The sequence below is a fragment of the Pseudonaja textilis genome, chromosome 2, assembly GCF_049901715.1.
Source record: "Pseudonaja textilis isolate UNSWEBS1 chromosome 2, rPseTex1.2, whole genome shotgun sequence".
NCBI lineage: Eukaryota > Metazoa > Chordata > Lepidosauria > Squamata > Elapidae > Pseudonaja > Pseudonaja textilis.
In genome coordinates this window covers 14,441,171-14,464,833 of record NC_141991.1, presented here as the reverse complement: position 1 = coordinate 14,464,833, position 23,663 = coordinate 14,441,171, and the positions used below count along the sequence as shown (strand labels likewise).

The 23,663-nt window shown below is 43.1% G+C and overlaps 1 protein-coding gene across 7 annotated transcripts in view; it reads right to left on the bottom strand.

Annotated features, from left to right (window-relative positions):
* The window catches only part of PPT2 (palmitoyl-protein thioesterase 2), a 73,456-nt gene extending 52,030 nt beyond the window's left edge, over window positions 1-21,426 (bottom strand). Inside the window, exons 1-2 of one of the 7 annotated variants that reach the window (XM_087928556.1) lie at window positions 16,681-16,934; window positions 11,474-11,601 (exon numbers count right to left, since the gene is read on the bottom strand). The gene's annotated coding sequence lies outside the window, so the exon portion shown is untranslated. Of the gene's footprint in view, window positions 1-11,473; window positions 11,602-16,680; window positions 17,138-18,065; window positions 18,219-21,309 lie in introns of those variants that run through there. The other 6 variants (XM_087928557.1, XM_087928560.1, XM_026720076.2 and 3 more) reach the window with 6 other exon arrangements.
* Window positions 21,427-23,663: the final 2,237 nt, after the last annotated feature.

Genomic DNA, 23,663 nt, shown 5'->3' with positions numbered 1-23,663 from the left:
GAAGACGAAATTAAAATTTTGCTATCATATCCTGTAAGAGGGGTATACGCCACTGAAGAGACCCCTTGTTTCTGGACGAGGTCCGAGAACCTCTGTGGGACAGTTATGACTTCCTCTTACATTACTGGTTGGGAGAAGATTAACTCATCTGACACCCCCCCTTATATAACGATTGTTGGGCCGAGAGGAAATGGAATATCAAGGCAGGAAGTAGGTTTTTGGGGTTTTTTTTGGAAACAACAGAGACTTGAAAAAAGTCTGAGGGCGAAACAGACCTGAAGGTCGGTGCTCTGGCTTAATGCCTTCAATGTTTGACATGCCCTCCCTTTTTAGGGGATCCGCCTCTGACAGATTTTGGTCACTGTTGTGAGTAGACCCTTCCTCAACCTGTTCCATCTGATCTCTAGTTCTCTCTCATCCTGTGCATCGTGTGAATGTGTAACTGGGTTATATAATACTCCCCTGAAGGAGGTACCTGCTGGTAATGAAGGTCTATTCTGCATAGTAACTAAATCGAGTGAGAATCGAGGTCAGATTGTGGAGGCTGCCTAGCCCTCAATTCTACTGTGCCCCAGCTGCAATGCCTCTTCAAGTTGCCATGTCCCTCCAGGCCTTCAATTTGTCAGGGATATCCTCTGGGAGGAGGAATTCTGGTGTGGTCCCACAACTGTCTGTCAGGCAAGTAGCGCTGCTAAAGGCCTGGGTTGAACCAGTTCTCAACAGATAATGCCATGGAATTCTTATAAACAAAATGATGCCGGTGTTGTTTTAATCATCAAGATGTAGCATCAACCATCACCTTTTAATGTGAGCCGATGCGAATCTAACTAGAATTTGAGAATTTGAGCAGGAGAACTCAGAGTCCTCTGGCTCCACCCGATCAATAGCCCTTGCTTCTTCTATATACCTTGCGGGAGTATATCTGAAACTACAGAATCTCCTGTGGAAAGATACCTGAGGGTAAGGATGCTCTGTCCTGCTTAGTGACTGGAGTTATAGGGAATTCCAGTCAGAAGGAGCGGTCTGTTGTTCAGAGCAGTATGCTGCACCTCCGCAGAGATACATTGGCCTATTGCTAATTCCATCCACAGTCAAATCTTGTGGGGATCTTTTCCGGTAAGTCATCATCTTGACAGAATCTGGCCGCTGTTGGAGCAATGTGGCCACAGAGTCACTTCGAGTCACTTGTACTGATCTAGATGGGCTATCTGATCTTGTGCAGCTGTGCTCCATCTGGATTACACAGACAGATTCAGGGGTGGTTGCAGAGGGGGATTGGAGCCGAAGTAGGCCTGGAGGAGATGAGGTTTGAGAATTTTCTTCATCCTCCCACATGAACAACTTCATGTGTTTTTCTACTACCTTATGGCACTTGTTAGCGTCTTTTTCTGCTGCTTAGGAGATACACTTAGAATGCTTCAATTTGTTTTGAGAATTTGACATGGCTCTTGAGCTACTGCCACTTGCCATTGTGACCGCTTATTAAATTTTACTGTTAATGAGGCTGAAACGTTGGGTGGTTGGCACGACCAGAGGCCTGAACCAGCAATGGCCAGGGAACGCTAAAACAATGCTCCCCAGTTTTGTATAATCTTATGTAAGAATATTGAATTCTTATTCTTGTTCCTATTATTATTATTGTTATTATTATTTTGTTATTAATATTATTATTTCCAAATTAGCCAAATTAGGAACACCTCATAGGCCTAGAAAGGAGGAATTGTTGAAATAAGATGTAGGCCTGCGACAGCTTCCTGCACAGGCGGACACGGGCCTTGGTGCTCGCTGTGGTGCTGCTGTTTAATTCTGTGAGGGCATAAGCCAACAGTTTCCTCCTTAATGAATAAGGGTCCAAAATAAAATAATTATATCTGAATCTCTTTCTCTCTCTCTCTCTCTCTATCCATACATACATACACACACATATGTATTATGGTGATTCCTCTCGGGTTCCAGGAAGGAGACCCCTGCTTGGAAAAAGAAAAGCCTCTCACAGTTCCAGAAATAAAATGCAGATCACTACCGCATGGTTAGTGAGTCTGCAATGGCACCAGCCATTATCTCTTTAGGCGCGTAATGAGGTAAATCGGCTCAGCAGCACTTCCACACCTTGTGGGGAGTCGGTACTGCAGAGCTTCCCCTTGAATAAAAAAGGCGCGGTGGGGCAGATGGGCACTGATGCCCCCACCCCGGACGGTGTTCCCAGGGGAGAGAAAAAAGCCTCGGACCCTTTTAAAATGGAGCCTCTCCCGTCGGACGCAGGTGGTGGCGATCGTAGCGGCTCGGCTTGAAAAGATCGTAATGTGAGTTGTTAGCCATGCAGCTGAGGTGTTATCACCTCCTATCGTCCTGGGGGTGAGAGATCATTATCTGAAGCTACGGTGAGCTCCCTTGGCTCGAGTATTGTAGAGAGCTGCTTGACTCATTGAAACTAAAAGCCTTAAAGGAGTTGTTTAGAGTTTAAAAGCAAACTTTTTTGTTGACTCTTTTTGAAGTCTTTGCTATTCCGGCCAAGGGAAAGGAAATTAAGCTGCCTATATCCACGAAGGCTGAGCAAAAACTGGGGACGCTAGGGAGGAGTCCCGTGGAGGAGGAGGAGCGTCCTCCCAATTAAAGCCCGGCCTATCAAACGAGCGACAGAAGCATCATCCCCTCCAAACAATGGATGCTCTGAACAGCTCATCTGGAGAATATTCAGTTTGGCCATCATTCATTCATTCATCCTTCCTTTTATTTTTTTCTTTTAACCTGCTTGAGGAAGAACGCAGACAAGTTGTCAACTCATGAATCAATGTCAAGTTAACTCGCTCTGCAACAGAAGATTTAACAAGGGTATCAACAGGAGACAAGCAAAACTTCTACTGACCCACGATGACGGAGAGCTGTAAAAGTGACTCACGGGGACCGGGTGCAACCTGCTCAAACATTAACCAAAATAAAGGTCACCAAGGTGAAACACTCGTGAAGTGGATTGAGGACAATACAACTGGACAAGGCCACAGGGGTCAACTTAGGCTGACCACTGAATACAGGTTCTATACGGCAGGATACCCGACTCTGTAGTTTCTTCCCCAAACCCCAAAAACTTTAACCTTAGACTGTCTACTATTGACCTCACCCCTTTCCTAAGAGGTCTCTAGGGGGCATGCATAAGTGCACCAATGTGCCTACCGTCCCTGTCCTATTGTTTCTTTTATTTTTCTTTTATTTTTCTTATATGTACCCATTTCATGTATTCATAACTATGTATACACTTATACTTATTATCTTGTAAACAATTGACAAATCAAATAAAATAAATAAAGGATGCAGTCGAGATACTCTTGAGAAGCGAACCTCTTGTTTATACTTAAATATCATCTGTGGCAGCCTGAGGCCTTACGTAGCTTCTACCAAATTGAGCTGGAAGGGACCTTGGAGGTCTTCTAGTCTAACCTGTTGCTCAAGCAGAAGACTCTATAACATTTCAGACAAGTGGCTGTCCAGTCTCTTCTTAAAAACCTCCAGTGATGGAGCATCCACAACTTCTGTTCTGCTGGTTAATTGTCCTCACTGCTAGAAAGTTTCTCCTCAATTCCAGGTTGCTTCTCTTTCCTTGATTAATTTCCATCCATTGTTTCTCGTCCTGCCCCTCTGGTGCTTTGGAGAATAAGTTGGCCCTTTACTCAAATCTGATTCTTTACTCAAATCTGATTCTCCTTCCATTTCACCCATGATTCCAGCACTGCACACCAGAACAACTAGACACAGGAACAGTCCGCCTCCCCTCAAACGCCATCACTCTGCTAAACAAATAATTCCCTCAACACTGTCCAACTATTTACTAAGTCTGCATCACTATTACTATGAATCCTCCCACCCTTCCACCCATTTCCTCCTTGCTTGCATCCTAACGATTTTATTGACTGTTTCTTAGTATGATTTGATTGCTTATTGTATCCTGTGACTATCACTAAGTGTTGTACCTCATGATTCTTGACTCTTGACGAATATATCTTTTCTTTTATGTACACTGAGAGCTTATGCACCAAGACAAATTCCTTGTGTATCCAATCACACTTGGCCAATAAATAATTCAATTCAATTCAATTCAATTCTACTCTACTCTACTCTACTCTACTCTACTCTACTCTACTCTACTCTACTCTAACCTTCTCTTTGACAAATCCAGGAAGTCCTTGACTTACAACAGTCACTTACTGACTGTTTAAAGTTACAACAGCACTGAAAAAATGTGACTGTGTTTCACATTTATGACCACTGCACCCATCCCCATGGTTACCTGATCAAAATTTGGACTCTGGGCAACTGACTCATATTTATGATGGTTGCAGTGTCTTGGAGTCACGTGCTCACCATTTGTGACCTTCTGACAGGTCAATGGGGAAGCCAGATTCACATAATAACCCCTTTAGAGTTCGTAATATGGGGCAAAATTCACTTCGCATATGTTAGGAAGTTTCTCCTGAATTCCAGGTTGCTTCTCTCCTTGATTAGTTTCTCTCCGTTGTTTCTTGTCCTGCCCTCAGGTGCTTTGGAGAATAAATTGACCCCTCCCTCTTGCCTTTCACTAACAAAGGGTCTTCAAACTTAGCAAGTTTAAGACTCGTGGACTTCAATTCCCAGAATTCCTGAGCTAACATGACTGGAGGAGGAATTCTGGGAGTTGAAGTCCACAAGTCTTAAAGCTGTCAAGTTTGAAAACCCCTGCACCATCACAACAATTCCAGCAAGCAATATGGTCTTGCGTGGCTTCCCCTTTATCTGGTGCCTTTCACAATTTTCAAATAGATGGGTTGATTCGCGCAATTATATTAGCTAACTGCTGCCAGTTACAAGCTTGTGATGGAAGCTGCCTACAGTCTATGTAGATTTTGATGACAACAGGGGAGTTGCATCAAAGAAATAATTAAAACCTCTGATTTAATAAAGTTGTCCGACTTACATAGCTGTATAACAGAAAATATCACATGGGAGAAACCTGAAGAGTGCCCATGGCTTTGGTTAGTTGAATCGGCAAAGGGAAATTTACCCTGTTCCCACAAGTTTACAGCTCTGCTAAATCTATTCTGCAAGTTTGGAAGTGGGGACCTTGTCTGGACCATGGTTAAGCACATCCTAAAGCAAACCAGACTTTAGTGCAATGTGTGAAACCTATCATTGAGTAGTTTCAGGTTATAAAAGTGTTTTTAAAAGGAAGGGAAAATGCAATAATGCAAAGAGTAGCCAGAGAGGTTAAAGAAATGCCACAAAGGTATGTTATACCCCCAAAGAGAATATAACATTTACTGCCATTATTGCTAAACATGTCCAGTATCATACCTTCTATTATTTATGAAACCCATTTATCCCGATAGTCTACACCATTATAGCATAGCCAGAAACCACTAGGATAAATTGCTTAATAAAATGTACGAGTATGTATTCAATAAAAAAAATCTAGGTTTGTTCAATTCCCTTCCTCTAAAGAAAGTATATAACTTAGCATTCCAGCCCAAACATTAATAGCAAATAATTGTACCGCACTGAGCCAGGGATGGACAAGCAAAAACGTATTTTAAGATTACTTAGAAATATATTTTTAAAAAATCAATGCCTGGGAACGGATTCAAAAAGCTGAAATATTTAACAGTGCAATCTTCTGCATGTCTCCTCATAAAGAAACTTCAAAAGGCCTTATTTTCGGGCAAAGAATTTTTGGATTGTAACCTCAATCCTTTTAAAATCAGCATCTATGTTGCCACCCAGATGAACACAAAGAAGCAGGGAAGAGATATTTCTGAAAACGTTAAAATGTTACTAATCGGGTTAAAAATTTCTAAGTTACAAATGGCCACAGCCAACTTCTTAGCTATGGCTGCAGAAGTAATCCCTAATAGTACATTTTAGTTTTGAAATGTTTTACATAATACCTGTCGATGTATGTTATCTATCCAACTGTTTTATCTTACGCTTAGCCTCTTAGATTATAGCTAGACTTTGCTGTTCAGCTCTTTCGGCCTTCATAAATATAACATATCATTATATAAAAAAGAAATATATTAAATGTCAATCATAATGCTGTTGCTTCGGCTTGGGGTAAAAATCCAGGCCTTATTATGGCTTCTAAACCTGAATTTAAAGCTTGTTCAACCACATCAAACAAATCACGGACTGCATACCTACTCCTTGATCTCTTTGTATTCATATAGATAGCAACATTAGATACTGGTTTGAACCAAGCCAGAACCAAGGTTACAATCCAAAAACCCCTTTGCCTAAAAAGTAAGCCTGTTTAAAGCGTGTTTCTTTATAAGGCATGCAGAAGATTTTGTAGCAAGGCAGAGAAAGGGCCATGAGTTTCCTCCATTAATGAAAACCTGAGGCAGGGGTGGGATTCACATTTTTTAACAACCGGTTTTTTGGGCGTGGTAGGTGGGTATGGCCATGTAACTGGGTGGCCATGGCTTTTTCTTCTTTTTTTTTGCAGCATACCCCGCTCAAATTTTGGGGCCTTCTAGGCCTCAGGGAAGCCTCCTGGGAGGCGTTTTTGCTCCCAAGAAACTTCTGTGGAGCCCAGGAAGGTTAAAAAAATGGAGCCGGGGGGGTGCAGCACCCACCCACACTCCCCCGCGCCCCTTTTTGCCTCCTGGGCCTCAGGGAAGCCTCCTGGGCAAAACAATAAGACAGTGAGAGGAATCCTGGGACAGCTGATCATCAGAACAGCTGATCGTTGGGAAAGAGAAAATTGCCTCCTGGGCCTCAGGGAAGCCTCCTGGGCAAAACAGTAAGACAGCGAGAGGAATCCTGGGACAGCTGATCATCAGAACAGCTGATCGTTGGGAAAGAGAAAATTGCCTCCTGGGCCTCAGGGAAGCCTCCTGGGCAAAACAATAAGACAGCGAGAGGAATCCTGGCACAGCTGATCATCAGAACAGCTGATCATCGGGAGAGGGAAAAGACCTTAAGGAGTTACTGGGAGGGAGAGAACAGACTCAGTGATGTTGTGCATGCGTACAATATCGTGCATGTGCGATAAGGACTGACTGGGCAGACAAGGGAGGGGCAGACTGAGAGGGGCAGGGCCAGACAGGGGCACGATTTGCCGGTTCTCTGAAGTGCACAGAATAGTAACATCCGGTTCTATAGAACTGGTCCAAATCGGTAGAATCCTACCCCTGACCTGAGGCCCTTCAGCAAAGAAATTTTGTTCTTCTCATTGGTGCTCCCCGGCTGCCATTTATGGGACGAGAACAAAAACATTCGAAGGGCGTCCCATTAATCATTTCAATTATATCAAACAGTGGGTTTGATAACAGATTACTCGATTTACCACAGTTCACTGAGTGACCCTTCTCAAAGTTACCATGGCATTGAAAAAAGTGACTCATGATCATTTTCCACACTTACAACCATTGCAGCATCCTGAGGGTCACTTGATAAAAATTTGGATGCTTGGCAACTGATTCATATTCATGTTTATGACGGTTGCCATGTCCCAGAGCCACGTGATCTTCCTTTTGCGACCTTCTGGTAAGCAAAGCCAGGTTCATTGAACAACCATGTTATTAACATAACAGCTGCAGGGATGCACTGAACAACGGTTGCAAGAAAAGTCGTAAAATGGGGCAAAGCTCGCTTAAGAAATGTCTCGCTTAGCAGCATCAATTTGGGGCTCAATTGTGGTCGTAAGTCAAGGACTACCTATACTGTAGTGGGGAGGGACAGGAGAACATCGGGGATGGGGGGTGTTCTGATGAAGGAAACTCTGGTTTTCTTGATAAATAATCTGATTGTTTCACATCTTGGTTGCTGCAATAGTTCCCTGGCAGGAGTTCTTACTTCTTCTCTCCATCCATTGATCATAAACCAAAAAAAGGGTAATTGTGATTGTTCTGGACCTTCTACACAACTGTTACATGTCTTACTGAGCAAGTCTCTTTATGGGTGTTATGAGCCAGGGCTTAGTATATACTACTTCTGTTTGTATTTACAGAATTTCTGGTCACGCTTATATCTATCCGTCCAGTGGTGGGATTCAAATTTCTTTTTTTACTATCGGTTCTGTGGGTGTGGCTTGGTGGGCGTGGCAGGGGAAGGTTACTGCAAAATCTCCATTCCCTCCCCACCCCACTAACCTGCTTTCCAGCTCCATTCTCCTGTGCAGGGCAACCAAAGAAGACCCAGCCGATCAACTGGGACTTGGGAGGCAGAGAATAGATGGGGGCGGGGCCAGTCAGAGGTGGGATTTGCCAGTTCTCCAAACTACTCAAAATGTCCGCTACTGGTTTCTCCAGAACTGGTCAGAACCTGCTGAATATACCACCTCTGTGCCTGTCCTTGTTTCTCACTACAATCCCACTTGCTCCTTACGTTTCTTGCTCCAGGGTTGGGGGTGTTCAGGCTTTTGGGGGCAATACCAGGCACTTAGTCCTGCAGACTCAGGGATCAGCTTCCTCCTTCCTTGCACCTTTGTGTAAGTTTGATGGCCTTTAAAAAGGGCTTAAATACCTTCTTATTTGACTAGCGCAGTGTTTCTCAACCTTATCAACTTGAAGTTGTGTGGACTTTTAACTCCCAGAATTCCCCAGCCAGCTGGCTGGGGAATTCTGGGAGTTGAAGTCCTCACATCTTAAAGCTGCCAAGTTTGGGAGACGTTGGACTAGTGAATTACGGTAATACAGGGCCTGAGTATCCCATCCTATTATTTTCTTGTTCCCGGGTTAATATTTTAATGACAGGGTTTCTATTGTAACACAGAGCATCGTTCGAAAGCATTGTTTGAAAGCCTCACGCTGTTGTGTTTGTCTTCAATGTTAATCTTTGTGCACTGGTTTGGCTACTAGATTTTGGGGGGTTGGATTTTTTAAAAAAAATATTTGTGGTTGTTTTTTTAACATACATACACTCTACCTTAAAGGTACACGGTCACAACTATTATTATAACCATTATCCTAGCCTCTGAATTCTTTCCCAACCTTTTCATCATATTAAACAGTTAGTCAAAACATTTTGATGTCACAGGATATGAAGATGAGCCATTCTTTTCCTGCTCGCTTATTGGCACAGCTATTCCACAAGTTTGGGACTCTTAAAATAGGAATTAGTGACTGTAAATGCTATAAATAAACCTAAACTAAATATCTTCCCGAGCTGTGACAGCTGTTTCATGCAAACATTAGGTCAAACTAAAACAAATCCTAAAGCCATGATGAACCCAGTCGATCATGGGTGAAGTAGGCCAGGGAGACCACAGAGAGAGGAAGCCTGTTAGATTCCTGCAATGGGATGCAAGGAGATCGATATAATAATTTATTTGGTATTTGCTCTCCTGGAGAACACTTGTCCTACATCCATTTCCCTGTGTATTTCTGAAACGTGGCAATACAAATGCCATCATCATGGGGTTGTTTATATATTAATTCAATCTGCGGATCTGCCCATCTCTCAATAAGTGATCCTGGGGAGCAAAATATTCCAGTGTGCCTGGGGGACACCAGGCTCAGGGATCTGCCCTAGATTCTCTCAATCCCACATATTTTATGCACGTTCTCCATCACCAGTTCCAGACACAACTCATGGCTGGCAGAAGGGGATGTACTTCTTTTCTGCTTATTCTACCAAGATGTTTTGACCCAAACCTTGTTCCAAGGAAACAAACACAAAACAGAGGTAACAGCAAAACCTTTTAATGATTCTTTACGAATTCCGTTCCTTCACGGTTAAAAGGCTGTTTCAAACTAATCGTCTCTGATAAGAACAAGCCTTGCCAAGGTTGTGCAAAGCTACCAAGAATACTAGATAAAGTTACTAAGAAATATTTCCAACACAAAGAGTCTCCAAACACCAACCAAGATATTCAGAACGTCCACAAGGCTTGAGTACAAAAACTTCTTTGCTTCCTGCAAAGAGCTCCGGTTTCTCAGCTGGCTTTTCTCTCTTAAGGAAGGGGCCATTACCCGGCAGCCTTACTCCCGAGTCGCCTGTGCTGCTACAGCTGCTCTTTCCTTCGAGCACACTGGGCACAGGCTCCTCAGGGATTTTTTCATCATTGCTGCTAGCTTCCATAATCTCCGAAGGCGGCATTCCACTCCCTGATGGTCCTGATCCCATTCCTGCATCACACGCAGGCACCTCATCCGAATCCTCGCTCTCCGAAACCTCAGCCGTCCGCACCTGCTGCCGGCGAACCACAACACAAGGAAGCAGTGGAAATGCAGGTAGTCTTTGACTTACAACAGTTCGTTTAGGGACCGTTCAAAATTACAATCGCACTGAAAAAAAGTGATATTTTTTTTCTCCCACGCTGACAACCATTATAGCAGTGGTGATATGCTACCGGTTCAGACCGGTTTGGCCGAACCGGTAGTTTTTTTTTTTTTAAAAAAGCCGCCTATGATCAGCTGAGAGGAGGGAAAAAACCTTCCACAATTAGCTGAGAAGAGACCCACTCCTGCACTTTTCTCTTCTACATCCTCTCAGTTGATTGGTGCTGCAGGCCTCAGCTATCGTGGGGAAAGCTGCGTGTGCAATCACCAGACCGATAGTGGAACAGGTAAGATCCCACTGCTACATTATAGCATGGTCATGTGATCAAAATTTGGATGCTTGGCAATTGACTCATATTTATGACGGTTGCAGTGTTCCAAGGTCCTGCGATCAACTTTTGAAACCCCGGACAAGCGAAGTCAATGGGGAAGCCAGATTAGTGTTACTAACTGAACAACTGCAGTGATTGGCCCTTTCATGGGGGGAAAACATATTTAAAAGCGTACAAGACAACCCAAGACTGTTGAGTCATCATTTCAGAGATATTTCCTTATCTAAATGGTAAAAGAGAATGACCAAGGACAAAAAGCTATGGAAATGGGAGTAAATTCTTGCTGGCTTGACCACTCTCCGGTAGCCAATAGCAGGATTGGTCTACCCAATTGCTGATGACTAGATGGAATCAGTTTCCTTGCTATCTAGTAAGAGAATTACAGAGTTGGAAGGGACCTTGGAGGTCTTCTAGTCTAGGAGTCGACAACCTTTTGGACTTCTGGGACCACCAAACTCGTAATTTTAAATCTCAAGGACCAGAGACCCTAGGAAAATCCCCCCAAAAGTCTGCAGGAAAATTCCTAACCCTGTTTTCCTACCGATCGATCGTTCTTTATTTGGGATCACAGGATACCGTCTCCAGCTCTGTTCTTGGGGGAGTGGGGGAGAGAGACTTTTGGCTTCATGCAAGGAAAGCAGCAGAAGCAGCAGGAGTCTTTCTTTCTCTTCCCCAAACTCCGCCAGAATGGCGCAGCCTCTTGAAGCAGGATGCCTTGCAGGTCCCAAAGACTCATTGCTGGCGGAGTTTGGGTGAGAGAAAGAAAGACTTTTGGTGCTTTCCTTGCATGCAGCCAAAAACAGAAGAAAGAAGCGGAAAGAAGCAGCCCAGTGGCCAGGCAAGGTACATGGGGCAAGTTTCCCCCCTCCACCCTTTCCCCCCTCCCCTCACTACCTCGTGTTGTTCGCAATGCAAGCGACGCAAGCCTTGTGCTCCCGCGGGCCATGTGGGCAGCGCAGCCTTGTGTTCCCGCGCAACTAACTGGATTAGTTAGTTAGTTTACTTTACTGTCATCACGCTTCCTACAACGAAATCAAACACCATCTTCAGTGCACATCATGACCATGAAAATAAACATAAACACACATCCTTCACCCTCCACGTTAATTGCTTGGGGGGCACTTTAGGGGTGACATTTCTCTGTGGACCACCAAAATTTTCTCACAGACCACCAGCAGTCCCCAGGCCATTGGTTGGTGACCACTGGACTAGTCCAACCCCCCGCCGCCCCCGCTCAATCCTATACCATTTCAGATAGTTGTTCAATCTCTTCTAAAACGCCTCCAATGTTGGGGAGCACCCACAACTTCCAAGAGGTAAGTCGTTTCACTGATTAATTGTCAGGAAATTTCTGTTACGTTGCTTCTCTCCTAGGTTGCTTTGGAAGATAGGTTGACCCCCCTGTTTTTTGCAACAGCCCCCTTAGATATTGGGAAACTGCTGTCATGTTACCCCTAGTCCTTCTTTTCTCTAGACTAGCCATACCCAATTCCTTTCCATACCCTTTCCCTTTCCATTACCCTTTTCTCTGTTTCCTTCTGTTGGGAAATATTGCCGTTCCTCCATTTTTCCTAATTGACTGATATTACTGGATTTAATGTAAGTCTGATACTGAACTGTTTTTGACACTGGAATTTGATATTTGGATTATCCCTGGGTTGAAAACTGACTGATTTTACCTGTGAATGATTTTTGGATTGCTTATTTTGGACTTTGCTTAAACCTTTCTGGAAGTAAAAACCTACATTTACTGTACAGTGTATCTGCGTGCTCTGTGTGTATTATTCCAACACTCCTCTCTATACGTCTCCCTGTATGCGCTCATTCTCCTAATGGGGAATTACCTCAAGTGGTTTACCTCTAAGTGGTTTACAGAGTCAGCCTATTGCCCCCCAATAATCTGGGTCCTCATTGTACCCACCTCAGAAGGATGGAAGGCTGAGTCAGCCTTGAGGCTGGTGGGATTCGATCGGCCAAACTGTAGTGGGAATAGCGCGCAGTACTGCACTCTAACCATTGCACCACCAAAGCTCCTTTCATGATAGTCATAGGGTACAATAAGCAATCAAACCATACTAGGAAACGGTCAATATAAATCATTAGGATACAAGCAACAAGGTTGTATAGTCATACAGTCATAAGTGGGAGGAGATGGATGAAAGGAAGGGTGGGAGGAGTTATAGTAACAGTAATGGTAATGCAGACTTAGTAAATAGTTCAACGGTGTTGAGCGAATTATTTGTTTAACAGAGTGATGGCATTCAGGGGGTGGGGGGGGAAGGTATTCAGGTTTAGCACCGACTTTGAGTTGGCTGGTTGCAAAATGTTATGGTGCTTTTTAAAAGTGGAAAGGAGGATGCAGAGCCAGAAATTGCAGGAAGATGAAAGGCCCCAAAGGGATATAACTAAGTGGTGGCACTGAAAGCCAACGCAACAGAGCAATATCTAAAATATATGTAGCTTGCTATTTTCATCTGTCTAGGAAAAGTACAAATGTCTAAGGTACAACTAAGAAAAGCTGTTGGGAATTGTTTATGCTGTCTTGGCTAATAGAAGCTTCTATCCAACCCCATCATAAATTTTCCTCTCCTAATATATGACTTTCAAACAAAATACAAATAGTTCTCAACTTACAAGCCTTCGCTTAGGGACCATTCAAAGTTACAACGGCACTAAAAAAGTGACTTATGACCATTGCAGCATCCCCATGGTCATGTGATCAAAATTCAGTTGCTTGGCAACTGACTCACATTTATGACGGTTGCAGTGTCCTGGGGGGTCATGTGGATCCCCTTTTGCGACCTTCTGACAAGCAAAGTCAATGGGGAAACCTGATTCATTTAACAACTGCGTTACTAATTTAACAAGTGAATTGATTCACTTAACAAAGGTGGCAAGAGAAGTCGTAAAATGGGGTGAAACTCACTGAACAAATTTCTCGCTTAGCCACATAAAATCTGGGCTCAATGGTGGTTGTAACTTGAGGAGTCAATTCAGGGAAATGATCCTTGCACTGGATACAGGTAGGGAAAATTCATTCTGAGATCTAATCTTCGACCTGGTTGACTTGCAGTGGATCAACAACGGATTTCTGACTTCCAAATGATAAGCAATCGTAATGTGACATTCTTTGCCGGTTATTTCACATGCCATTCTTGAAGTAAAACTCAACCACAGTTTGCAGGAATCCAGGTTTGATTGTGGCTTTGTGTAACCAGCAAATCAAACTTATAAGCATGGTTAAGTTAAGCATAGAGAAAGATACACTGTACAGATGTAGTTACTCTCTCCAGTTACAGAAATAATAAGAAGCTGGATTTGTGGGTTAAAAAAAACATCTGAAAGTTTAATTCTGCTAAAGATGGTAAGCTGCTGAGCTGAGCATGGGCTCAAAAATGCCCATTTTTAATCATATGCACACACTAACCCTACAGTACCCTTTCAGCATTAGCAATGTTATGTGAACTGCAGAAAAGGAATAAAGAATATTAAGCGAAAGAAAAGGCATCAGATAAAAAGGAAACACAAATATAGCTAAATCTAGTTACACAAATACTGTTAAAAGTATGTTTCCCTATTTTCTATCCTTACAACATTCTATCCAATATATCTATAAGAATGGAAGAGTTCATATTTTGTTCTAAGCTAGGAATCCTGGTTATAAACGCCATGACTCAGTTCACGCAACATAATAAAACAAAACCCCACATTATGAAGTATGAAAAATGAACTAAGCCATCTTGGATATGCAAAATACACAAGCTACGTAGTCCTCGACTTACAACAGTTTGTTTAGTGACCATTCAAAGTTACCACAATTCAGACACTTGCCAACTGATTCACATTTATGATGGTTGTGGTTGTGGGGTCCTGGGATTATGCGTTCCCGCTTTTGCAACCTTCTGACAAGCAAAATCACTTAACAACAGTGGCAAGAAAAGTCATAAAATGAAGCAAAACTCACTTAACAACTGTCTGGCTTAGCAACAAAAATTTAGGGCTCAATTGGGGTCGTAAGTTGAGGAATACTTGTAATAAATAAGTCACAACTGCTTATACAACATATACGAAATCAGTGGTTCTTCACCACGGATTCCCCTTTAAATACCCTTTGGGGCCATGGACCGTGGCCACGGCCCACCAAGACTTAACTCAGTGTTTAAATCATACCATTTTTTCAAGCCTTTACAGGCCCCCTGTGATGACATCATGGCCCCCAGACCACAGTTTAAGAACTACTGTGCTAAATCATAATTTATTAGTATATTAGTTGGCTTCACACAGGCTAATGCAAGGCATATGACCTATTCTACGTAGGCACACCATTTATGCCTCCTCTTAACACCATGCCTATAAAGAAAGGTTTCAGGAACTGGGTATGTCTAGTCTGTTTTGGTCACCACGATATAAAAAAGATGTTGAAACTCTAGAAAGAGTGCAGAAAAGAGCAACCAAGAGGATTAGGGGACTGGAAGCTAAAACATATGAAGAATGGTTGCAAGAACTGGATATGTCTAGTTTAATGAAAAGAAGGACTAGGGCAGACATGATAGCAGTCTTCCAATATCTCAGGGGCTGCCACAAAGAAGCGGGAGTCAAGCTATTCTCCAAAGCAACTGAGGGCAGGACAAGGGTGGAAACTAATCAAGGAGAAAAGCAACTTAGAACTAAGGAGAAATTTCTTGACAGTGAGAACAATCAATCAGTGGAACAATTTGCCTTCAGAAGTTGTGAATGCTCCAACACTGGAAGATTTTAAAAAGATGTTGGATAACCATTTGTCTGAAGTGGTGTAGGGTTTCCTGCCTAGAGAGGGGGTTGGACTAGAAGACCTCCAAGGTCCCTTCCAATTCTGATATTCTGTTCTATTCATGCAAGCTCTGGGCTCCAAGTGAGGGACTTTTTTTATTCTCTTCTTGTTTTTGAAATGAGACATCCGAAAAGTCTGAGTGCCTTTTTCCCCCAGATGGTAGTCACTTTCTGACCTGGTTCCAAATTTCAGATTGCCCTCCTCACAAGAAAAAAATCAAATCAAGAAAATCAAGAGCTCCCAGATTACAACCCACAAGTCTTGCACTACAAATGTCACCGAAAGGCAATCATTTACCAGGTCAAACATCCACGAGTAGTGCTGCCTTTTATTCTTCCTGTTTCCTAAGGCAGCATGACAAAGTCAGCCAATCTTTAGAATGACTGAGATGAAAAACACAAAGAAAATCTGACTAATGAAGAGTGAAACATGGCATGGGAAAATCCAAAAGTTAACTACTGCAGTAGCTAAACTTAATTATCAACAATTCCTACAGTAATGATAGTGTTACACTTACCCGTAACTGAAAACACACACCACAATGCACAATTACCCCACTTATTCAGGGCTTATATATTATAAATGACCCATGTCATTGCACACCAGCCATGCGGGCTCAGTCACTCTCTAAGCTCAAATGTCATCGGTCAGCTGACATCCAAGCCTTTTGTGCCCAATTACGGCCACAACTGAGCTCAACAATTTTGCTGCTAAGCGGGACATTTGTTAAGTGAGGTTTTTTTTGGCTACGTTTTACAACAGCTGTTAAATTATTAAAATGGTTAAGTGAATCTGGCTTCCCCATCAACTTTGCCCATCAGAAAGTCTCAAAACATGGTCCTATGACCGCAGGACACTGCAACCGTCATAAATATGAGTCAGTTGCCACGCACCTGAAGTTTAATCACACAGCCACGGGAATGATAAGTGTGAAAACCGTTCATAAGTCCCTTTTTTTTTCCAGAGGTCACTAGATGAGCTGTTGTAAATCAAGGACTATTTGTACGGGAAAAATCCCTCAGCCCCAAATCTTAATCAAACCACAAAACTACTAACCGGCCACCCACGTTTGACCTCAACGTGTTGTGTGAACCCAACCCACCCTCCTTAGTAAAGGCCACATCGCGTGAATGCAAGAATCGACTACTACACCGTGGTTCGATTTCCCGACCCGGCCACAAACCGGATTCCGATTTCTCTCTAAACCTAACCCGGTTAGAAACATGCCCACCCCACGAGAGCCCCCCCGCCCAAAACGAAGGGAAAGAGGCCTGTCGCGCGAGTCCATCACCTCGCTTGATGCCGCGTCTTCCAAACCGTGCAAAAAAAACAATTCCACGCGAATGGCGACTCCCGTCACGTCACGTCACGGCCAATTGAGTCGCTCCTCCATCTCTGGCGGATGCCCAGGTGGAGATCCAGCAAGGGCGGCCGAGAAAGCGAGAGCGCCCGCTTGGCTTATTTTATTTTATTTTATTGCAAAGCCGCTTAAAAAAAAAAAAGCTTCTCACAGTCCGGAGCTGCTTGCCTTGGCGCACCGGGCGGCTCTTAAAGGCACAGCAGCCTCTTTTCTCGGCGTAGGGCGACGAAAGAGCTCCTCCGATGCCCTCCGGTTTAAGTAAAGCCTCTTTTCAGACGCGTCGTTTTCCACCCCACTCCCGCTGAAATCTTTCCCTTCTCGGATTTGCAATGGATGAGATGGCAGAAGAGTCAACCCTGATCTTGTCGGGCGCCCTCTAGTCGTCAGAGAGACTACACCGCCCATGATCCTTTAATCTTCAGGGTCCCTTTCCCCCACCCCTCCGCCCCCACCCCACCCCTCATACAGTTACAGGTCCATCCTTGCAAGTTTGTGGCTTGAATTTGGGCAAAAAAAGAAAAGAAAAGCCCATTAGGAATTCCCCTTACAATCCCATTAGCTTCTCCCCCTATTGCAAACCGTGGATGGATGGAGGGGAGTTTTCTGGGGAGAGAGGAAAAAGTCCTGCCCTGCCCAAGATTTAAAAGGAATTAAAAACTCCTCCGGATCGAGACCGAGTAAATCACTCCAGTCCCATTAGGTAAAGCCTGGTTTTTGTTTTGGCGAAAATAAACACGCACTTTGTAAGCATAGTATATAAAATTATACATTGCAATGTCCTACCTGTCAATGAATACTTCAACTTCAACCATAACAATACAAGAGCACACAATAGATAAAAACTCAAGGTAAACCACACCAAACTTGATTGCAGGAAATACGACTTCAGCAACAGAGTGGTCAATGTCTGGAATACTCTACCTGACTCTGTGGTTTCTTCCTCAAACCCCAAAAACTTTAACCTTAGACTGTCTACTATTGACCTCACCCCTTTCCTAAGAGTTCTGTAGAGGGCGGGTATAAGCGTCCCTGTCCTATTGTTTCTTTTTGATTCGTATCCATTTCATGTATTCATAACCATGCTTATACTTATACCTGTTATCTAATACTTGCTTGACAAATATAAATAAATAAATCAACCCCGTTCCAAGATATGATCATCAAGCAATTCGAATCTCTTCTAGATCTCTTTTATGTATGTGTGTATGCGTGTCCTAGATCGATGCTCCCAATTTATGCATCCGATGCTCCCAATTTATGCACCCGTAAACTTCCCCCTCCCCATAAACTACCGCTTCATTTCCCCGATCACCCACCAGATCTTGCCTTGGATGAAGCCGGCAGCCGCTTCCCCGCCCTCTTCCACCAGCTGATCTCACTCCCTCCTTCGCGCTCCCCTTTCTTGTTTATTTCCCCTCTGGTGCCAGCGCGCCGGCGCGTCAGATCCGGGAAGGGTCCCCTCAACGAACGCCTTAGCAACCGCGCAGGCGTCCCCGGCAACGCCAGGTACCGACGTTCTAAGCCCGCCCCCTCCAGCCCCTTTCCACGTTGCCTTTTGGAAGCTGTTTTTCAGTGAAAGAAGTCGTGGAGATGCCACGTGGATGCGAACCAGGTTTAGTCCCTTCTCCCCGAAGCCCTGAAACTTGATTTTCCAAACATTTCCACCGTGTATTCAAAATGGTCTGTGATTAATATATATATGGGTGTGTGTATAATAACATAACATAAAGCATATAACATAAAATAACATAACACATAACATCACATACATTCTACTCTACTTCTATTCTTATGTATGTATGCATGTGTGTGTGTATCAAAGATCAAGTGAGGTACTAATACCACTCTATAAAGCCTTAGTAAGACCACACCTAGAGTACTGCATCCAATTTTGGTCACCACATTATAAAAAAGATGTTGAGACTCTAGAAAAAGTACAGAGAAGAGCAACCAGGATGATTAGGGGACTAGAGACTAAGGCATATGAAGAACAGTTACAGGAACTGGGCATGGCTAGTCTAGTGAAGAGAAGGACCAGGAGGGACATGAAAGCAGTCTTCCAATATTTGAGGGGCTGCCACAGAGAGGAAGGAGTCAAGCTATTTTCCAAAGCACCCGAAGGCCAGACAAGGAATAATGGATGGAAACTGAGCAAGGAGAGATTCAACCTGGAAATAAGGAGAAATTTTCTGACAGTGAGAGCAATCAACCAATGGAACAGCTTTGTCTTCAGAAGTTGTGGGAGTGCCATCACTTGAGACTTTCAAGAAGAGATTGGACCGCCATTTGTCAGAAATGGTGTAGGGTCTCCCGCTTGGGCGGGGGGTTGGACTAGATGACCTACAAGGTCCCTTCCAACTCTGTTATTCTATTCGTTTCTGTTTCTGTTTCTATTCTACCCTACCCTACTCTACATACGTGTGTATAAATATGTGTATATGTATATATATGTATATTTGTTTTCTTAAGTTTTCGCGGGTACTTACATATATGGCATTCAGCTTTGTTCGGGTATTTTCCCACGTCATTGTAGTTGTGCTTTTAAAGTTGTAGCAACGTTTCGGCAGAATCTCATCTGCCATCATCAGGATGCCATATATGTTTATGCCAGTTTGTTCACAGAAAAAGTAACAATAAAAGTTATATTATCTTATTGAAAGTCACCCCAGAATGATGCACCCCACACATACAACTTTTCAGAGGACCCCACCACCTCAGTCATGCCAGTATTGCTCAATTTCTGCAGGACAAATTAGGGCTCTAACCAATAAAATAAATAAGAGCGCTGCCCATGGTTCTGGAATGGCAACTCTTTTAATGTTTAATTAGAACAGACTGACCATTGGAATAATTAATGACTTTCTTGGAAACTTCCTGAATCCAGTTGGCTGGATTCTCAGCACAACAACTATGAATCAGCTTGATTAAACACGAACAAGTGGCTGCGTTTGCACAATAAATTTTAACAAGGTCAGCTAAAGGCTCTATCTGGATCTGGATTTTTAGATGATAAACTTGGTTTAAGGTACCAAGACTCACTAGAAAACACAAATTTCATTTAATATACTCTACATGTCCACATGGATGGATTTATTTACACCATCCATCCATCCATCCATCCATCCATCCATCCATCCATTGGGCTTGTTTAATTAGTACTGTTTTATGCTAAAGGATGGTGACCATTAATGTCATTTATCCTTCTGATGCTGATATGCCCAACAGGATCAGAATCAGAATAGAGCTGGAAGGGACCTGGAGATCTTCTAGTTTAGCCCCCAGGATATAATAGATACCCTTATGAGTGGTGTGGTGGCCTAGAGGTGGAGCTCTCGTTTCACAATCAGGAGGCTGTGAGTTTGATCCTAGGTAGAGGCAGATATTTCTCTATGCATACTGAGAATATATCTGCTGAACAAAACTCTGCATTGGCAACAAGAAGAGCATCCAGCCAGTAAACACTCAGCTCCATTCAGTTGCCCAGATTCCACTCCTGCAAGGGATTATGGGGTATTTAAAAGAAAATGGTGTCAATAGATACCCTTATGGTATATATAGAATATTTGTAATCAGTCCGTTCTCTTTGACAGTATTCAGAAGCTTTCCTCTTTTGCATCAAGTTGTAACATTTTAAACTGCAATATTCAGAGCTGACCCAGAAATTTCTAGGGCATCTATGCCGTTTCAGAGACTTCTTGCCCCCAAATAGTTCTCAATTAAATTGGAACTCTTACACTAAGGAATCCTATTTCTCCTAACATCTAACCTAAAAATGCCCTTTACATGCACAACACAGAGAGAGGGAGAATGGGAGGGATGGAGAGGGAGAGAGAGAAGGAGAGCGAGGTAAAGAGAGAGGGAGAGAGAGAGGGAGGGAGGGAGAGAAGGAGAAGGGAGGGAGAGGAGAGGGGGAGAGAGAAAAGGAGAGGGGAGGCAGAGGGGAGAGGGGGAGAGAGAGAGAAGGAGAGGAGGAGGCAGGGAGGGAAGGGGAGGGGGGAGAGGAGAAGGAGGGGGGAGAGGTGGAGGGGAGGGGAGAGAGGGAGGGAGGAGGGAGGGGGAGAACAGTCTTTTGGAGTGACTTCTCCCGGACTCGGACCTGTTCCAACCTTTCTGGAAGGAATTACATTATAACCAAGGGCAGCGTCATGTGACTGTATTTACTTGGACAACAATCAGGAGCTGATAACAGTCTTTCAACTGGAAAATGTCAAGTGGCTGTTTTAGCAGATGTAAAACAGCAGTGGAGTGACCCTGAGAAGCTCTGGCTGTAAATCATAATTATTTCTCCTCCTCCCTCCGTCCCTCCCTCCCTTCTAGCACCGAGAATTCTATGGTTTGAGCCACAGCACCAATTTTTAGCTTTTGTTTAGCCCACCTTGCAACGTTATCATTCCAGGCTGCAGATACTCTCCTGAGCACAATGCCCTCCAGGAGGTAGGGTGCCCCCCCCAAACTCAATTTCCCAAATCCAAAAGAGCTCCATTAGGCTTCTAGCTGGACTGCAAGAGATAAACAGGCACACATGGGCATAAGAGCACCTGATGTGGCTCCCATACTAACCTTTATGTCCTGCTTTTGAAGCGGCGCTGCTTTGCGCGGCACGGCAGATTGCCGGCAGGGCAGCCGCTGAAGCGACAGGGAGAGTGCAGGATTGCAGGAGGCGAGTCGGAAAACCTCTGTGCCTGTGCAATGTCCGTGTTTGGTACATGAACAAAGTTTGTGTACAAAGCACACCCACCCACCAAGCCACCCCCACTGAACCGGTGGTAAAAATGTTTGAAATGCACCGCTGCTGTATAGGTAGCCCTTACGACCACAATTGAGCCCAAAATTTCTGTTGTGAAGTGAGACCTTTGTTAAGTGAAATTTGCCCCGTTTTGCAACTTTTCTTGCCACGGTGGTTAAGAGAATCACTGCAGTGGATAAGTTAGTAACCCGGTTGTTAAGTGAATCTGGATTCCCCATGAACTTTGCTTGTCTGAAGGTCACAAAAGGTGATCCCATGACCTTGGGACGCAGCAACCGTCATAAATATGAACCAGTTGGTGGGCAACTGAATTTTGATAACATGATCATAAGGATGCTGCGAAGGTCATAACTGTGAAAAACGGTTGTAAAGTTGCATTGTTCAATGCCCTTGTAACTTTGAACCAGGAGTCTTCAAACATGACAGCTTTAAGACTTGTGGACTTCAGCTCCCAGAATTCCTCCTCCAGTCATCTTAAGCTCAGGAATTCTGTTTTATTGTTGGCATTTACTGCCAGCGAGACTTGCAAAAATGTTTCCCAATAATTTGGCAAGCTGTTGGAAATGTGGCTATGAGCAGGGAATCTAGTATCATATGTGGTGGACCTGCCCAAAAGCAAAAAAATATTGGCAGAAAATTAGAAATTGGCTAGAAGAAATTACAAAAGTTAAAAAATTGAATGGAAACCAGAGATATTTTTATTAAGAATTTTAAAATAAACAAATAGTAAAATGTTATTATATATTATACTCCAAGTATTAACAGGAGCAAGGCTTGCCTTTGCCCAAAATTAGAAATGTGAAAATACTTCCCCCGACTTCATGATTATAAAGAAAGTTTTGGAATGTGCAGAAATGGACAGGTTGTCAATAGAACTTAAGAGGAGTCAGAATACTATGAGATTTGGAATTTTTGGTACAGTTGGTTGGAAGGTAGACATGAAAGGAACAAAACAAAGTCCAATAAAAAGGTATGATGGAAATTAGCAACATTACATGCAACTATTTTTGTAATATATAATTAGATGAAACTTTGTGTTATAAATGTAATAAGTGTGCATGGTTATTCTACATAATTTGAGAGATGTCAGATTGAGTCAACACATTGCTTACGTTGCGACAAGTGGAATGTTTGGTTTTATTGTATGTGTATAAATTTGTTTAATAAAGTATTTTTATTAGGAATTCTGGGAGTTAAATTCCACAAGTCTTAAAATTGGCAAGTTTGAAGACCCTTGCGTCTGAACAGTCACTAAACAAACTGTTGTAAGTCAAGGACTATCTGTATGCGTAAACAGTCATTAAAATTCCTGCTCCTTTGTATCCTGTCTCCTGTATGTAAGAGCCAGAAATGATTTGGTCAGGAGAGGGCATTTCCATCCATTCCTAGTTTTAACAGCAGCCTGTTCTGATACGAGGCTATTCGCTTTTCACTGTGGAAGGAATCATTGCCATACCTTCTTTGTTCATCGTGGTTTTTTCTTTTTTTAAAAAAATAATTTTTTATTGAATTTTACACAGTTAAAAACAACACAAATACAAAACAGCACAACAACAAAACAACACAAATGCAACCTTTGCAGTGTTGTGACATCGACTTTTCCAGTTTCTTCTAACTATCATCATGGGGTTTTTTTTCAGCAGAAACATTAGAACCAGAGGTCTGACGATCACTTGCATGTGGAACACAGGCCACAAATGTAGTCATGGATGTTCTTCATGTGTGCATAAACGTTGTGCTCAGAGTAGCCCGCAAACTTTCATGCTACTTTTACAAGTGGAACTCTTGCTTGCTGTAAATACAAAGAAGGAAAACGGAGGCAGAAATACAAGACCACCATCTTCAACTCACACCTGTTTATAGATACAATCTATTTCAATGTTTCTTAACCTGGACAACTTTAAGATATATGGACTTCAACTCCCAGAATTCCCCAGCTGCAAACTGCCATAAATGCGGGGCGGTTTCCAAGGGCCCAAAATGGGATCACATGGTGGGGTAAGGGTGGGGGACAACGATCAATACTCCAAATCCAGGTTGTAAGTGCAGGTAGTCCTTGACTTACGACCACAATTGAGCCCAGCATTTTTGTGGTTAAGTGAGACATTTGTTAAATGAGTTTTGCCCCATTTTATGACTTTTCTTTTCTTTTTTAACAAATTTTATT